Source organism: Ranitomeya variabilis, chromosome 1 (genome assembly GCF_051348905.1).
Source record: "Ranitomeya variabilis isolate aRanVar5 chromosome 1, aRanVar5.hap1, whole genome shotgun sequence".
NCBI lineage: Eukaryota > Metazoa > Chordata > Amphibia > Anura > Dendrobatidae > Ranitomeya > Ranitomeya variabilis.
The window spans coordinates 145,272,503-145,290,189 of NC_135232.1; the positions used below are offsets into that span (position 1 = coordinate 145,272,503).

General features: G+C 45.1%; 1 long non-coding RNA gene across 1 annotated transcript in view; it reads right to left on the minus strand.

The window, feature by feature from the left end:
• LOC143793786 (uncharacterized) overlaps positions 1 to 17,687 on the minus strand; it is a 154,663-nt gene that overhangs the window by 105,104 nt on the left and 31,872 nt on the right. Inside the window, exon 2 of the long non-coding RNA XR_013220261.1 lies at positions 8,382 to 8,457. This is a non-coding gene — a long non-coding RNA (uncharacterized LOC143793786). The remainder of the gene's footprint in view (positions 1 to 8,381; positions 8,458 to 17,687) is intronic.

Genomic DNA, 17,687 nt, shown 5'->3' on the forward strand with positions numbered 1-17,687 from the left:
CAGCTTACCTCCATGTGCTCCACCCCCACCAGTGCCCCCCAGTTATGTCCCCACAGAAAACCAGGCAGGACCAGAACAATGGATCTGCCCACATTGTGGTCAACATAACCCACCAACCGCTGATTATTGTGTAAGTTGCGGCAGTCCCCGGCCAAGCAGTTCCCACACGTTGTATCCAAGTATTCCCAAACTGTTTCCCCTGAAACAGACAGTAGTCCCAAGTGGTACACGATCCAAAGTGGAGGACGGCGCAGCTGACAGTGGACCTCCGACTTACCATGTTGCTAGTAGGTATCAGCCATGGTCTCCCACAGAACAGATGTCTTTGATTGCCCAGCTGCCAGACATTAACCAACAACCTATGACTTTTGCCAGACAGTGTGGGGTGATACAGCACACTTACCAGGCAACCAGACAGGACATGCAACAGTTATTGCGTTCAGCCCTGGGGGAAGCACCTTCCACCCGACTGACAGCTGAGACATTTAAAATGTACCCAGGGGGAAATGGTCCCCAAGGCAGAGAACCTAACAATGCCAGGTCAGGGTCTGACTTTGTTGAGGCACTAGAAAAAGCCTTGCAGGTTGCAACAACGATGGTCTGATATGGGTTATAGTGAAGATGATAGAACTGCGACACGTTTGTCATGCATATATGCAAGGGATTGATAAGTATGTGAGAGAGAAGGTAATGGCAAGTAGACCAGATTGGAGATCCTGCCCCCCAGGCGATCTTGCTAAGATTGCACATGGAGTCAGTTTGGACTCGCAGAAGCAGAAGACTAATGTTCACTTTCACAGGAGTGGACCCTCACAGAGAGGTGGAGGACGTGGAGGACCCACTACGGGCCCTAGATTGTGTTATGGATGTAAGAAACCCAGACATTTTAGCAAAGATTGTCGCACAAACCCATACCCAGATAAGGTTCCCACCCCTCCCACCCCCCAGACCGACGAATAGGTAACTGGCAGCCTGCAACTGTGTTCTCTAGTCACTCTACCTCCCACCCCCGACTGTACAGTACAGGTGAGCCTGCCAGGAGGAACTACAGCTAACTTTCAGGTTGACACAGGAGCTGACAACTCAGTTATCACGCTTTCAGACTGTCCATTACCCTTCCATGACACCACCGACTTTGTCATGGCCACACCTTTCAATGCGCCGACCCAGACCTTGGGACTGACAGAACCCATTCTCCTCTCTATTTGTGGGAAGACCATTCTGACTCAGTTAATGGTAGCCCCCAGGGGACAATAATTTTCTAGGTGTTGACGTTTTACGGAAACAACAGGCGGTTATTACTTACCATGATGACGGAACAGTGACTATGACCCCTCAACTTAAACCCAGTACCCTCTGCAAGATTATGGCCCTGGATGCAGCTGCAAGTACTGCAGAAAATGATCCGCCCACTGCACCTGCCCTGGATCAACTCCCCACTGATTTGTGGGCAAAAGACAAAACTGATGTGGGAAAACTTAAAGTTCCCCCCATAATAGTCAAATTGAAACCAGGGGCAGCACCACCCCTATTGCGTCAGTATCCTTTGAGTGCTGCTCAGGAGGCTGCAATAGATGCACAGTTACAAAAATTGCTTGAATCAGGGGTTGTTGTGCCAACACAGTCCATTTGCAACACTCCCCTGTATCCAGTAAAGAAGAAGCTTAGGCTTGGGGAGCCAGTGAATTATAGAATGGTCCATGACCTCAGAGCAGTCAATGCCACAACAGAACTGCTTGCTCCCTTGGTTCCTAACGCACAGTTACAAAAATTGCTGGAATCAGGGGTTGTTGTGCCAACACAGTCCGTTTGCAACACTCCCCTGTATCCAGTAAAGAAGAAGCTTAGGCTTGGGGAGCCAGTGAATTATAGAATGGTCCATGACTTCAGAGCAGTCAATGCCACAACAGAACTGCTTGCTCCCTTGGTTCCTAACCCACACACCTTGTTGGCACACATACCTGTTAACAGTATTTGTTTTTCAGTGATTGACTTAGCAAATGCCTTTTTCAGTGTTCCATTGCACCCAGATTGTCAGTATCTTTTTGCTTTCACCTTCCGCAGCAAGCAGTATACTTGGACTGTCCTACCACAAGGAGCCCAGAATTCCCCTACTATCTTCTCACAGTGCATGGCACAAGTCCTACAAGGCTGGTATGTTAAAGGAGTAGTTCTCATTCAGTATGTTGATGACCTATTGCTGTGTGCTCCTTCTCATTCTCTTTGTAAAATGGCCACAATCTCTTTACTCTTTTTATCCTTCATGAACAGGGGTGCAAGGTATTCAAACAAAAATTACAGTTTTGCTTAAGTACTGTTGTGTTTCTAGGACATTGTCTCTCTCCAGGGAAAAAGCACCTCACCCCTGAGCGAAAACAGGCTATCATGGACATGCAGCCCCCACGGAATTTGCAGGGCCTCCGTGTGTTTCTAGGACTAACTTCCTACTGTCGTCCATGGATTCATTCTGCCTCCATCTTAATGCAACCTCTATATGACTATATGCAACCCGTCCCCATCTGCCTTACACCAGAGGCACTTGACTGTTTTCACTCTCTGAAATTATGCATTGTTTCCTCTCCAGCTTTAGGCATCCCCAATTATGCCCTTCCTTTTAACCTCTTTCTTTATGAAAATGCAGGACATGCTACGGGTGTGCTGACTCAGCTTCATGGAGACAAATAGAGACCTGTTGCTTATTACAGCGGCCGCCTGGATATAGTGGTAAGAGACAGTCCCTCTTGTGTTCGGGCTGTGTTGTCTGTCCAGCTGTTGCTACACAAGTCTTCAGAGATTGTTTTGGATCACCCACTGACGGTCCATACCCCACATGATGTACATAGTATCCTTAACCAAGTACAACCTAGCCACCTGTCCATGGCCAGACAGCTGCGACTTCAGTGTGCTATTCTCATGCCTACTAATGTGACTTTGAAAAGGTGCACTGTCCTAAACCCGCTACTCTTCTCCCAGTTCCTATGGATCCAAATGGGGGAGGGGGAGGTGACATGAAAAGGACACTCTTTTTCTTTCTAGAATGGATCCAGAGGAACAAGATCAGGTTTCCAAACCACATGATTGTCTAGAATTAATGTCTCAGAAAACGGCTGGTCTCCCTACTGTCTCTAGTGTGCCCATACCTAATGCTGATTTTGAACTTTTTGTAGATGGATCCCGTCACCAAGATAACCAAGGACGCTTCTGTACCGGATATGCTGTGGTCTCAGAACATGAGGTAATCAAGGCAGAGTCAATGCCAGCTCATATGTCTGCACAAGAAGCAGAGCTCAAGGTGCTCACAGAAGCATTCAAACTAGCAAAAGGTAAGACTGCAAATATCTACACTGATTCCAGGTATGCTTTTGGCATTACACACGATTATGGGCCTATCTGGAGAGCCAGGGCTTTTCTAACAGCAAATGGCCACCCCATTAAACATGCTGAGGCAGTCCAGCAACTTATGAATGCACTACAGCTTCCCACCCAAGCAGGTATCATAAAGGTAAAGGCACATACCAAAGGCACTGATGGACAGACAAAGGGTAACGCACTGGCAGACCAGGCTGCCAAGAAAGCAGCAAGCACTCCTGTAGCCTCTAAAGTATGTCACCTAGACACCCCACCATCTCCACTTGTGTCAAAAGACATCTTAGCCCGGTTACAAGAACAGGCAAGTAAGGAGGAGAATAATAGGTGGCAAAAGATAGGAGCTTGCTCTGATACCGACACTGGGCTATGGGGGAGGGGTGAAAAGGTCTGCCTACCACAGGTACTGTACCCAATGATGGCACAGGTTCTGCACGGGAATGTGCACCACTCGAAGACGGCCCTGTGTGACACCCTACAGAAACAATGGATTACCCCCGGGTTTTCCACCTGCGCAGAAAGGCAGGTACAGAGCTGCATGATGTGTGCCACACATAATCAGGGTAGGACAGTGAAAACTCCATCCAAACACACTCCCCCGGCCCCTTTACCCATTCCAGAGACTGCAGATTGATTATATTCAGTTGCCTAGGGTAGGGACACATGAGTATGTGTTGGTCTGCATTGATTTATTCTCAGGCTGGCCAGAAGCCTACCCAGTTGCCAAAGTTACGGCTAAGACAACGGCGAAGAAACTGATGGCTGAGATCATATGTAGGTATGGAGTTCCTGAGCAGCCTTTTTTTTGGACAACTCCATACTGCCACGCTATCATCTAGTCTCTCCTGATGAACCCATATCTGGGGGAAACGCGTCGAGAGCTTTGTTTTGATTCATGTGAGGAGTCTCTCTATCAGGACCCGCAACTACTCATACATCATGAATACAACAGATGAGTATATGATTGCATTTTTTCTACAGGGGCAAATACTGCACTTGTTGGTCTGTTGCTTGTAGTTGGTGGGTATAGTGACGCATTATGATGTGCATTGTGGTATTTATCTGTACATATGGTACTTATAAATACGTTTTATTATAGTGGTGCCAGCTAATTTATGATGACTTTATTTTTGGTGTTATGTTCATTGAGGTCATGATGATGCTGCAGAAAACCTAGACCCTTCCTTTTCCTGTATGTATACATCTATATGTATAGGTTATGTTTGACAATATCTGTCTCTTTACTTACATCACATTGTTGGGGGGCCCCATATTTGCTATATAACACGATACGCCATCACATGATATGACAAGCCACCTGGCCTTCTGTTTCTGACTGTTTCCTTATAGGGTGCAGGTAGGAGATCAGGGACAGCCATCGTATGAGTGGGGGCGCCATTCTCGTATTTCTTAGGGTGCCAACCTCCGCACCTAGGTAGGCATATATTTACAGGTTTTTTTGTAGTGTCTAGGGAAACCTCACCTATATCTGCACATCTATAGTATTAAGTTAATGACAACACAGCTGTATCACTGGTACTACTATTTATAGGAGGGTATACCTCTCTATTTGTTAATTGAGGTTGTCTGTGACTGGATTTTCATCAGTCTAGTCTTATCTGGGGATGATATCTCCTGTTAGTTTTTGACTTATCTACCATTTAGGCTATTCTTTTCTGGGTATTTTTTTTTTTTTTTATATTTAATAAAGTATACAATTTTTACGGGGTTTTTTTCTTTTGTAAACTTGTCTTTTCCCTTGTTGGATATATAGCTTGTGAGTTAATTATGGAGTTCCTGAGGTCATTGAAAGCGACTGGGGTTCCCATTTTACTGGAGAGATCATGTCAGAGGTAATGGCAGCACTGGGGGTAAGTCAAGCATTGCATACTCCATACCATCCACAGAGCAGTGGAAAAGTGGAGAGACTAAATGGAACTCTTAAGCTTAAAATCCAGAAGGCAATGGCAGAGACTGCTAAACCATGGACAGAATGCCTTTCTCTGGCTTTGTTTTCAGTAAGATATACCCCAAACAGGAAGACAGGACTGTCACTGTATGAGATATTGTTTTGGAAGGGGCCCCAATCTTGGTTGTTTCTTTCCACAACAGTTGCAGCTCAAGTACCAGGACTTGACTAGCTATGTGCAGGCCTTACATGGACACCTTGCCAAAGTGCATTTAACTGTCTTCAGTTCTCTTCCAGACCCAGACAAGGTTCCTGGACACCATCCCTTGGAGAAAGGAGACTGGGTAGTGATAAAGCGGCATGTCTGGAAGAGCCTGGAACCAAGATTTGACGGACCATACCAAGTGCTCCTGACCACAGCCACAGCTGGCAAGCTCAAAGGAAAACCTAGCTGGATCCACGTATCACACTCCAAGTGAGTTAAAGAACCCGACAGCCGATAAAGGAAACATAATATTTTGGCTGGTTACGATTTCCATGATATTATGCGTAATCGCATGGGACAGTCTGAATTCTCCAACATCCTTGAATAATAAGTTTGTGCAACATCACAGAAAATTGATAGATGACTTGTTGAGAAATTCCCAGCCCTTATCAGACTGTTGGATCTGTACGCATTCACCAACGTCAGCCACAAGTATCCCCTTCCTAGCTATCCCTGTGTCACCTGAGGAACTGTTTGCCTGGACTAATTGTTCTGACACACTTGCCAATAACGCCACGAACAATGTTAAGTTGTGGAACACTACCGTCGGTATACCGATTGTAGGATGGGTGGGATATCCTTGGTGGCAAGGTAATCTCTCAGGAAGTAGTACACATCTACAATATTTGGCCTATAATACAATATATGGCCTGGGTACCTAGGAATAATACTGGACTAACTGATTTAGGGCAAGTCCCAACCCAAGATCTACAGGTTAGTTTCAATATCACCTCACACTCTACTGATGCCTTCAAACCAAGTTCAGTAGAGAGAAGGTTGCATAATTTGTCTTGGAAATTCTCTGAATTATTCCCACGGGGTTCCAACGAAACCTGCGCCAGCATTCCTGGCAACCTAACTTGTAAAGAGTCCTCTGAATTTGTGCCAGGAACCCCTATTTGCGTAAACCCTGATGCAGGCTACTGTAGCCCTTTAGGACAATCCCCACCCTGGTGTATGCTCCAAAACGCATCTGCATTCGTGGACTTAGTCCATAAATTGGTACTGCAGCATTCAGCCCTATGGGATTTGCCTGATAGTATGTTCTGGGTATGCGGAAACAATGCATATAAATGGCTACCAGTAGGGGTAACAGGCACCTGCACTCTGGGTCGCTTGACTCCGGCCACCTTTGTAATTCCAAACAAGCAATTGGATACACAGGCTATACCTAAACATACGTTATATAAAAGAGCTGTGGATAATACGCTCCCCTTCAGGGAGACCACACATAATGCAAATGGGTATAGCCAATAAAATTGTCAGTTCTATTTTTATTTACCCTATGATTACACAAATGTGGGATAAATTGGTTAGGGCCACAGACTATCTAGATGACCAAATTTGGGATATATTGGATATACTAAATACCACCATTGCCGTCCAAAATCAACTCATTATAGTAACCAACCAGCATACTATAGTACTAGACTTTCTAACAGCAGCACAAGGTGGTATGTGTCAGGTTATTGGACCTGCTTGCTGCCATTATTTAGATCCAAATACTACTATAAGCATGAAGATTAGAATACACAGATGCACCAATAGAAATTAAAACAATAATAATAAAAATTAAAATTCAACAAAATATATATCGTGTATCGGTGCTCTGTGAAAAGTAGTGACTAAACACTAGAGTATGAAACAACCGCCACAGTCAAGACATGGAATGCCAGAAAGAGTTGACCCACACAGGAGATAGATATAAAATAGCCTTTATTACAGTGAGTGGCAAAACAAAAAAGGTTATATATACATAAAATTTGCAATAAAATATACAATAAAAACAAGTACGCGATTTAATTTCAGGACAATAGAAAAAAAATTATATATTTTAACAAAAAATATAATATATGGTGACCTCCAATCTTGGTTGGTACAGATAGAAACCTACTTAAAAAGTAAGTAAAAAAATATAAACGGTGACCACCTAGGTGGTCACCGTTTATATTTTTTTACTTACTTTTTAAGTAGGTTTCTATCTGTACCAACCAAGATTGGAGGTCACCATATATTATATTTTTTGTTAAAATATATAATTTTTTTCTATTGTCCTGAAATTAAATCGCGTACTTGTTTTTATTGTATATTTTATTGCAAATTTTATGTATATATAACCTTTTTTGTTTTGCCACTCACTGTAATAAAGGCTATTTTATATCTATCTCCTGTGTGGGTCAACTCTTTCTGGCATTCCATGTCTTGACTGTGGCGGTTGTTTTATAAGGATGAAGCTAAAGTTAGAAGATATTCAAAGACTCAGAGACCAATATGACAAAGATAATGATCGCACTAAGGACAGCTGGTGGTCAGATACTTTCTCTTTCCTCAACCCAGCCAATCGGTTTAAGGGGATCAGGGGCTGGGTAGGTGGGATTTTACAAAGCTTATTGCATATTGTTGCATATATAGTGCTTTTAAGTGTATCTCTGTATGTACTGGGAAATTCTGCACTCACACAGCTGATGATGATATATACTAACAAATCCTATGGCCAGGAAACAGTACAGCTTATTCAGAATAGTGTATAAAATGGGGGAATTTGTTATAGCAGGATCCATTTTATCTTGCTTGCCTCCATTTTGTGTAAGTGTAAAGTTGGGAAAAACAAGTTGTTATTCACTATTCTTCATGCAGCTGTTATTAGCAGGGCATGGGGGATGAAATGTCCTTGGTTGATAACGAATAATGTTCTGTGTAAAAATATGATTGCGAAACCACAGGGAGACAAATAGTAAACTCTCCGACGCTTAGCCCATATATTGTGAATCCGCTTCTGACATAAGTATGAATAAAAAGTCTGTGTAAGCTCAATAAACTAGAGATACTTCAGATACATACCTGGTGTACTGTGTCTTGTCTCTCCGATGCCGTGACGTCATCTCTAAGGTGGACTCATCAGAGAATAGGTTGAGACCTGCAACAACATAATACAAGACTAATACAATATGTATTCAATCGATTCACTTATCTGTCATCATCTCATCTAAGCGGAAGAAATCAGGATCTCAATGTTGACACAGAACAGAATGCCTGTATGTGTAAACCTGAGTAAGAGTTTCATTTAGGCCAATAATTCCCTTCATTGCCTAGTACTTTATGTAAATTGTTATCTATGACAAAGCAGCTTGTTTAAGCCCATTTGGCTTCGGAGGTCCCACATGCCTCATCTGTCCCCCAAGCTATGCCCCATAAAAGTAGTGTAAGCCATACTTCATTAATATTTTTAAATCACCTAAATTACCTTAGCCCATACCATTTGTCTTTGGTAGTGACCTGCAGATGTTTTGAGATTATGTTGTAAATGGCAATTATGTGACTTAGATCACAAAAAACGAATTAAAATATGAGGCAAAGTCGAAAGCCCCATGGAAATGGGAATGAATTAAGATTTGCAAATATTTATAACTGCTGAGAAAACATCGCATGTGCTGATCTCATTGTAGTATTATCATTTACTCTTAATTATGCTTTAATTAAGATACATGATTATTTTTTAATGATATTATTGGTTGAATTTCCATGCGCAACATCAATTATGTTAACTTCTCCTGGACCCTGTAATAGAATTTCATAGCAAGAAAATTACGTTTAATTGATTTGAACTTTTGTATTTAATTAAGTTAAGGTGGAATTAAATGAATTGTTTACAATGGAAGAACGCTACATGGACACATGATGGAATTAGCACTTTGAATTTCAGAATAAGGAATATTAAATGACAAATGTGTAGAATATGGCAAATTATGTTAATGAGTGTGCTGTGAAAAGCCTTCATCTCCTCATTTAAACCTTACTACGTCTACTGTATTTACGGAGCCTAAACATGATTTTAATTTTTTAGAATAGATGCAATTCTAGTTGTGATTGACATTAGTATAATAAAGCCCACAAGAAAATGGATGTTCTTTCTGGGCTACTATGACCTCTCTTCAGGACCCGCACACCTTCCAGTCTACTAGAAAAAAGTATTTTCCTCTTATCCTCTTGAAGCCAGAGTATTCTCTACCTCAAAAACATCTTCAGAGTTGACTGGAGCAGGAGTGGTATTTGGTTCCTTCAAGAAATAGTTTAATAGAACATGCTTGAGGAGAGACACATGGAATGAGTTAGGGATTTGTAAAGAGGCCGGGAGCTTGAGCTTTAGGATACAATATTTATCTTATTTAGCATCTTGAATGGATCGATAAAACAAGGACCCAATTTATGAGCGTAGCTTGAGAAGGACATATTTACTCGGACTCCCATGACAGCACGACGAGAGAGGGGATCCGCCCATTAGGAACAGGAAACCTACAGATACAAAAGGGCGGCACCTCTCCCCTGCATCAGTTGGTTTCCTGTTCCTAAAGGGACGGGTGCCTACAGATTAGCTAAAGGAGCCCAGGCCGGCCGGACCGAATCTGGTAGCGGGGGGGTCTCCTACCTCGGCCGGTGCGGAGAACCCTGGAGACGCCACGGTGGTCCTGGCTGGACTGCACGCGGTGGCGTTCGCAGCAGGGAGCGGAGTCCGGAGGATTTCCTGCCTCCATCAGCGTCGGCGCCGGTAAGTATACCCATTGGTGGTGCAGCGGTGCGGTGAATGTGGGGTGCCGGCGTCAGGGCTGCCTGGGTGAACTCCCGGAGCGCTGCGGTCCGTTCCCGGCGTCCTGCACCGCTCTCAGCGTGTGCTGGAGCGTTTCCGGGTGCAGTGACGTGAGGGGGCGGAGTTAGCAGCCGCTTCCGGGTCGCCGGGTGTCTGCGCATGCGCAGTCGATCCAAGATGGCGGCGCCCATAGCATCCTGATGCCGGTTTTCTCCCACATGGTTCCTGCCTCCCTGCGGTATCCTGAGCCAATGGGGCAGCGTCTGACCTATCTGCTGACCGTATCCAAGGGGGATTTAAGCAGGTGACAACTACAGAGCCCTGCTTTTGGTCGCAAATCATCATGGAGAGTGGTGGTGAGCAGCAGCAGCAGCAGCAGCAGCAGCTGGATGAGGTGCGTCAGAAGCCCAAAGACAGAAGCGACCAGTCCAGTCGAAGAAGCTCGTCCGCAAAAGGATCCAGAGCTTCGGCTAGGAAAGAACCCCCTCGTATTCCGGTATTTACTTTGGCGCACGGGTAAGTGATCTACGTGAAAGTTCACTCTGTGACGCAGGCCCCCTATACTTTATCATTCTAGGGGAAGAAAAGCACGGACAAGTCAAGGCATAAGGAATGTGCCCTCTGTGGGGTCCCCTTACCTGATTCTTGCCCCAAAAAATTATGTGCCCCCTGTATACAACAGACGGTGAGGTCTACAGGAGTGGTTGGGTGGAAGTGACATTAGGTCAGATAGTAGTTATCACCTATATTGTCCTCCCCTAGGTAGCGGAAGAATCTGTGAGTGTGGCTAACCTGAAAGAAATGATCCGTTTGGAAGTAAGGGAATCCTTACGGTCCCTGTCTCAAGCGGGAGGTTCCAAACATAGGACCCCCCTGGACTCTAATTCTTCGGAGGAAGAAAGAGAAGAGGGTGCCTATCACTCAGGTCCTTCCTCCTCTTCATCAGATGAGGAGTCTGGACGATTCTGTCTACCCCTGGATAGAATTGACAAAGTCGTCAAGTCTGTTAGAGGCACAATGGGGATAGAAGAGCCCAAACCGCAGCCCTCAAAGCAGGATATGATGTTCAGCGGATTGGATCGTAAGAAACATAGATCTTTCCCGGTGAACGAAAAAATCCAAGACCTGATTCTGAATGGAAGAAACCCGAGAAAAAGGGTTCCTTACCGCCAGCGTTGAAACGCAGGTACCCTTTCGACGATCCGGTTGTGGAAACATGGGATAAAGCCCCTAAGCTGGATGTGGCGGTGGCAAAAGCGTCGAAGAAGGCCTCATTGCCGTTTGAGGATATGGGGACCCTCAAAGACCCCCTTGACAGAAAGGCAGATGCTTTTCTTAAAGGAACCTGGGAGACGGCGGCAGGATCTCTAAGACCAGCAGTTGCCGCGACTTGTACAGCCAGGTCTTTAATGGTCTGGCTGGATCAGTTAGAGTCCCAGCTCAAGGACGGCGCTTCCAGAGATTCCATTCTGAAGGCTTTACCAACAATGCAGAATGCTGCGGCCTTTCTGTCAGACGCATCTGTGGACTCAGTCAGGATGGCGGCTAGAGCGGCAGGACTCTCCAACGCGGCTCGTAGAGCTTTATGGTTGAAGTGCTGGTCTGGCGACATTCAATCCAGAACTAAACTCTGCGCCATTCCGTGTAAAGGAGAATATCTCTTTGGACCAACTCTGGATGAGTTGCTGGAGAAAGCGGGGGATGATAAGAAGAAATTTCCCAATCCATCTTCAGCATCCTACCGCAGACCCTTTATTAAAAGGAGATTTGGTCGCGGGAAAAAACGCGGATCCTCACCCTCTAGAGAGAGTTTTAGATGGGAGGACAGACGCGGAAGAGGTACGGGCTATATGTTTCGCCGTTCCTCGAAAGATCAGAAAAAACCGGACCAATGACTAGCGGTCCCCGTGGGGGGTAGACTGTCAGCATTCTCATCAGCTTGGTTTGACATTACAAACAGTAAATGGGTCCGAGGCATCATAGCGAAAGGTCTAAGACTTGACTTTGATCACTGGCCTCGAGATAAATTTAATTTAACCCCTTTACATTCCTCCCCCCTTGAGCAAGCAGCCTTGGAAGCAGAGGTCACAAACTTATGCTTCAAGAATGTTTTGGTTGAAATTCCAGTATCAGAAAGAGGGAGAGGATTTTACTCTCCTCTCTTTCTGATCAAGAAGCCAGACGGATCATTTAGAACGATCATAAATCTTAAAGGCCTTAATAATTTTCTGACCAATGAATCGTTCAAGATGGAATCAATTGGTTCAGCAATAAAAATGTTGTTTAAACACTGCTTCATGGTAGTTGTAGATCTAAAGGACGCGTACTATCATGTCCCAATACATGAAGACTTCCAGAGATTCCTGAGGGTAGCTGTGTCAATGGGGGGACAAATTCGTCATTTCCAGTTTAGAGCTCTTCCCTTTGGCTTATCAGCGGCTCCTAGGGTGTTTACCAAGATAGTGGCCGAAGTCATGGCGCACTTACGAGAGTCTGACATCTTAATTGTCCCCTATTTGGATGATTTCCTTATAGTTGGGAATTCAGCAGACCATTGCCTCTCTCAGCTACAGACAACCACAACCAAACTTGAGCATCTGGGGTGGATTGTGAATTATGAAAAATCCCGATTACAGCCCCAGAAAATACAGAGATTCTTAGGACTGTTGTTAAATTCAGAGACCCAACAGTGTTGTCTTCCGCCCGACAAGTTATTACACATCCAACAACAGGTGTCTAGAGCAACTGATAATCCATCCATGACACTTAGACAGGCTATGTCACTGTTAGGATCTCTAACCTCGTGTATTCCTGCTGTCCGGTGGGCCCAATTTCACACCAGACCCTTACAATCCGAGGTACTGGTTAATGACAGAATCTTGCAAGGCTTCTTGCAAAGTCAGATTACTTTGGGTCCAGAAGCACTGACATCTCTTAGATGGTGGCTAGTCACTGACAATTTATCGGCAGGAGTTCCCTGGGTGACACAGGCGACACGTATTGTAACGACAGACGCTAGCCCTTCAGGTTGGGGAGCACACATGGACGACATGATAGTTCAGGGTCTATGGGACCCCTTAACATCAGCCTCCTCCAACCAAAAAGAATTAATGGCGGTTGAACTGTCAGTTAAAAAATTACTCTCATATCTGCAGGGTCACCACGTCAAGATCCTCTCGGACAACCAGGTGGCGGTCGCGTACATAAATCACCAGGGTGGAACTCATTCCGAATCATTGATGAAGGTGACAGATCGTCTATTCCAGACTGCGGAAGACCATTTTCTATCTTTAACCGCACTGCACATAAGAGGAAAAGAAAATGTAAAAGCGGACTTTCTAAGCCGCAACACCCTGAAACAAGGGGAGTGGTCTCTAAACAGTCTTGTGTTCGACCAGATTGTCCACAAATGGGGACATCCAGAGGTGGATTTATTTGCCACCAGGGACAATCGAAAGACAGTAAAATTCTGTTCCCTAAATCCCAGGGAGAATCCTCTAGCGGTAGACGCCTTTCTGATCAGTTGGAACTTTCGGCTGGCTTATGCGTTCCCCCCGCTGGCCTTGATACCTCTGGTAATCAGGAAGATAAGAGAGGATCGGGCAAGAGTTATTTTGATTGCCCCATTTTGGCCCAGAAGGGCCTGGTTCACCTGGCTCAGGATCATGTCAGTGGAGGACCCCTGGGTGCTTCCGGACATCCCAGATTTGCTCCACCAGGGTCCGATCAGCCATCCTCAAGTAAAGAATCTCCATTTAACGGCATGGAGTTTGAGAGGGCGTTACTGAGGGACAAAGGGTTCTCCCCAAATTTGATTGAAACCCTTATGAAAAGTAGAAAGCAGATTACAACAACAATCTATGCTAGAACCTGGCGGAAATTCCTAGCCTCTTCTGACTTTAATTTAGGGGAGGGAATTCCTATAAAACAGATCTTAGAATTCCTGCAAAGGGGCTTAGAGCTAGATCTATCCACTAGTACCCTAAAGGTACAAGTCTCGGCCCTAGGGGCCTTGTTTTCCTGTAACATCGCCAATAATTATTGGATCTCAAGGTTCATTAAAGCTTCTAGCAGGGCTAGACCCATACATAAGGATAGATCTATGCCGTGGGATCTTAATCTAGTCCTGTCAGCATTGACTAGAGAGCCGTTTGAACCATTACAATCAGCTTCAATCAAGGCCCTATCCCTTAAAACAGCATTTCTGGTAGCGATAACATCTGCCCGTAGGGTAGGGGACATACAAGCTCTCTCCAGAATTTCCCCTTACACAGAGTTTCTGCCAGATAGGGTAGTCCTCAGACCGGACCCAGCCTATTTACCAAAAGTGTCATCACGGTTTCACAGGTCACAGGAGATAGTTTTACCATCCTTTCTTCCCAATCCCTCCAACCCTAAAGAAGAGCTACTCCATACACTAGACGTTAGGAGATGCCTGTTACTAGAGTTGAGCGACTTTCATTTTTTTAAGATCGAGTCGGGTTTTGTGAAACCCGATTTTGTCCAGAGTCGAGTCGAGTGCAGTCGGCCGATTATCGCTAAAAGTCGGGGATCGACCGAAACACGAAACCCAATGCAAGTCAATGGGGAAGCATAGTCGGCAGTGAGTGGAGGCCAGGAAAACACCTACAGTGCCCATTTTAATGCCAAAAACATCCATTCTTGTTTCTGAAGCTTGTCAATCTTAATTAACTTTATAATAATAGTTGGGCATAGGGAATTGGGGGTCATTTGGCAAAAGTTGTGGGGGGAGTAGGGCCGGCTCAAGTTTTTCGTGGGCCCAGGAAATGCGGACTACGTCACGGCGGTGTTGCAGGGAAAGGTAAGTATTTCAACGTTGCAAGTGCTGTGATCCTGAGCAAGCAGGGGGGGCCCACTCGTTCGCATTGGCACTGGCACAGGGCCCCTCAAAGTACAGCGATGTGTGTTTGCATGGCGGGGGCGCCTCCCACCAGCAGCGACACTTTTGCGTACTCTGAGGGGCCCTGTGCCAGTGACGTCGCCAACGAGTATGCCCCCCCACCTGATGAAGGAACCTGCACTTTCATCTGCACCTTCCTCTCTGTCCCTGTGTAAGGTGGTATAACATGCGGGAAGGGGAACCTTACTTTCAGCAGGGTCAGATTCTGGCTGTGTAGAGTATAAGGGGAATGTAGTGGTCTAGGTCAATGTACCAGCAGACTCATCTAGCAGTGGCTGGGCAATGGGCAGGATGAGGAGGAAACAGATATAGGGCCAAAGAATAAAGTAGGCTAAATGCAGTTCAAAATTGGTAACAGGACTAAACAGGCGGCATTGCTAAGTTCAGTGGAGTAGCAAACCCAAGAGCAGCAGACACTGTTTCAAGGGCATAACCACACTAGTAGGCCAAATGCAGTTTAATATCTGATAGTATAGGGCGAAAGCCAGAATGTGGAAGCTCAGCTTTGTTCAGTTGAGGACAACACCAGGCAGGGGCAGACAGACACCTTTAGTAGGCCGGAACAGCCAATTGCATTTTTAAAAATGGTAATTTGGAACTGAAGGTTGAAGCTCAGCTTTATTCAGTTGAGGACAACACCAGGCAGGGGCAGACATTCACCTTTAGTAGGCCGGAACAGCCAATTGCATTTTTAAAAATGGTAATTTGGAACAGAAGGTTGAAGCTCAGCTTTATTCAGTTGAGGACAACACCAGGCAGGGGCAGACAGACACCTTTAGTAGGCCGGAACAGCCAATTTTTTAAAAAAACAGCAGTTAGTAAGAGGCAGAAGGTAGAAGCTCAGCTTTATTCAGTTGAGGACAACACCAGGCAGGGGCAGACAGACACCTTTAGTAGGCCGGAACAGCCAATTGCATTTTTAAAAATGGTAATTTGGAACAGAAGGTTGAAGCTCAGCTTTATTCAGTTGAGGACAACACCAGGCAGGGGCAGACAGACACCTTTAGTAGGCCGGAACAGCCAATTTTTTAAAAAAACAGCAGTTAGTAAGAGGCAGAAGGTAGAAGCTCAGCTTTATTCAGTTGAGGACAACACCAGGCAGGGGCAGACAGACACCTTTAGTAGGCCGGAACAGCCAATTGCATTTTTAAAAATGGTAATTTGGAACAGAAGGTTGAAGCTCAGCTTTATTCAGTTGAGGACAACACCAGGCAGGGGCAGACAGACACCTTTAGTAGGCCGGAACAGCCAATTGCATTTTTAAAAATGGTAATTTGGAACAGAAGGTTGAAGCTCAGCTTTATTCAGTTGAGGACAACACCAGGCAGGGGCAGACAGACACCTTTAGTAGGCCGGAACAGCCAATTTTTTAAAAAAACAGCAGTTAGTAAGAGGCAGAAGGTAGAAGCTCAGCTTTATTCAGTTGAGGACAACACCAGGCAGGGGCAGACAGACACCTTTAGTAGGCCGGAACAGCCAATTGCATTTTTAAAAATGGTAATTTGGAACAGAAGGTTGAAGCTCAGCTTTATTCAGTTGAGGACAACACCAGGCATGGGCAGACAGACACCTTTAGTAGGCCGGAACAGCCAATTGCATTTTTAAAAATGGTAATTTGGAACTGAAGGTTGAAGCTCAGCTTTATTCAGTTGAGGACAACACCAGGCAGGGGCAGACATTCACCTTTAGTAGGCCGGAACAGCCAATTGCATTTTTAAAAATGGTAATTTGGAACAGAAGGTTGAAGCTCAGCTTTATTCAGTTGAGGACAACACCAGGCAGGGGCAGACAGACACCTTTAGTAGGCCGGAACAGCCAATTTTTTAAAAAAACAGCAGTTAGTAAGAGGCAGAAGGTAGAAGCTCAGCTTTATTCAGTTGAGGACAACACCAGGCAGGGGCAGACAGACACCTTTAGTAGGCCGGAACAGCCAATTGCATTTTTAAAAATGGTAATTTGGAACAGAAGGTTGAAGCTCAGCTTTATTCAGTTGAGGACAACACCAGGCAGGGGCAGACAGACACCTTTAGTAGGCCGGAACAGCCAATTTTTAAAAAAAACAGCAGTTAGTAAGAGGCAGAAGGTAGAAGCTCAGCTTTATTCAGTTGAGGACAACACCAGGCAGGGGCAGACAGACACCTTTAGTAGGCCGGAACAGCCAATTGCATTTTTAAAAATGGTAATTTGGAACAGAAGGTTGAAGCTCAGCTTTATTCAGTTGAGGACAACACCAGGCAGGGGCAGACAGACACCTTTAGTAGGCCGGAACAGCCAATTGCATTTTTAAAAATGGTAATTTGGAACAGAAGGTTGAAGCTCAGCTTTATTCAGTTGAGGACAACACCAGGCAGGGGCAGACAGACACCTTTAGTAGGCCGGAACAGCCAATTGCATTTTTAAAAATGGTAATTTGGAACAGAAGGTTGAAGCTCAGCTTTATTCAGTTGAGGACAACACCAGGCAGGGGCAGACAGACACCTTTAGTAGGCCGGAACAGCCAATAACATTTTTAAAAATGGTTATTTGGAACTGAAGGTTGAAGCTCAGCTTTATTCAGTTGAGGACAACACCAGGCAGGGGCAGACAGACACCTTTAGTAGGCCGGAACAGCCAATGGCATTTTTAGAAATGGTAATTTGGA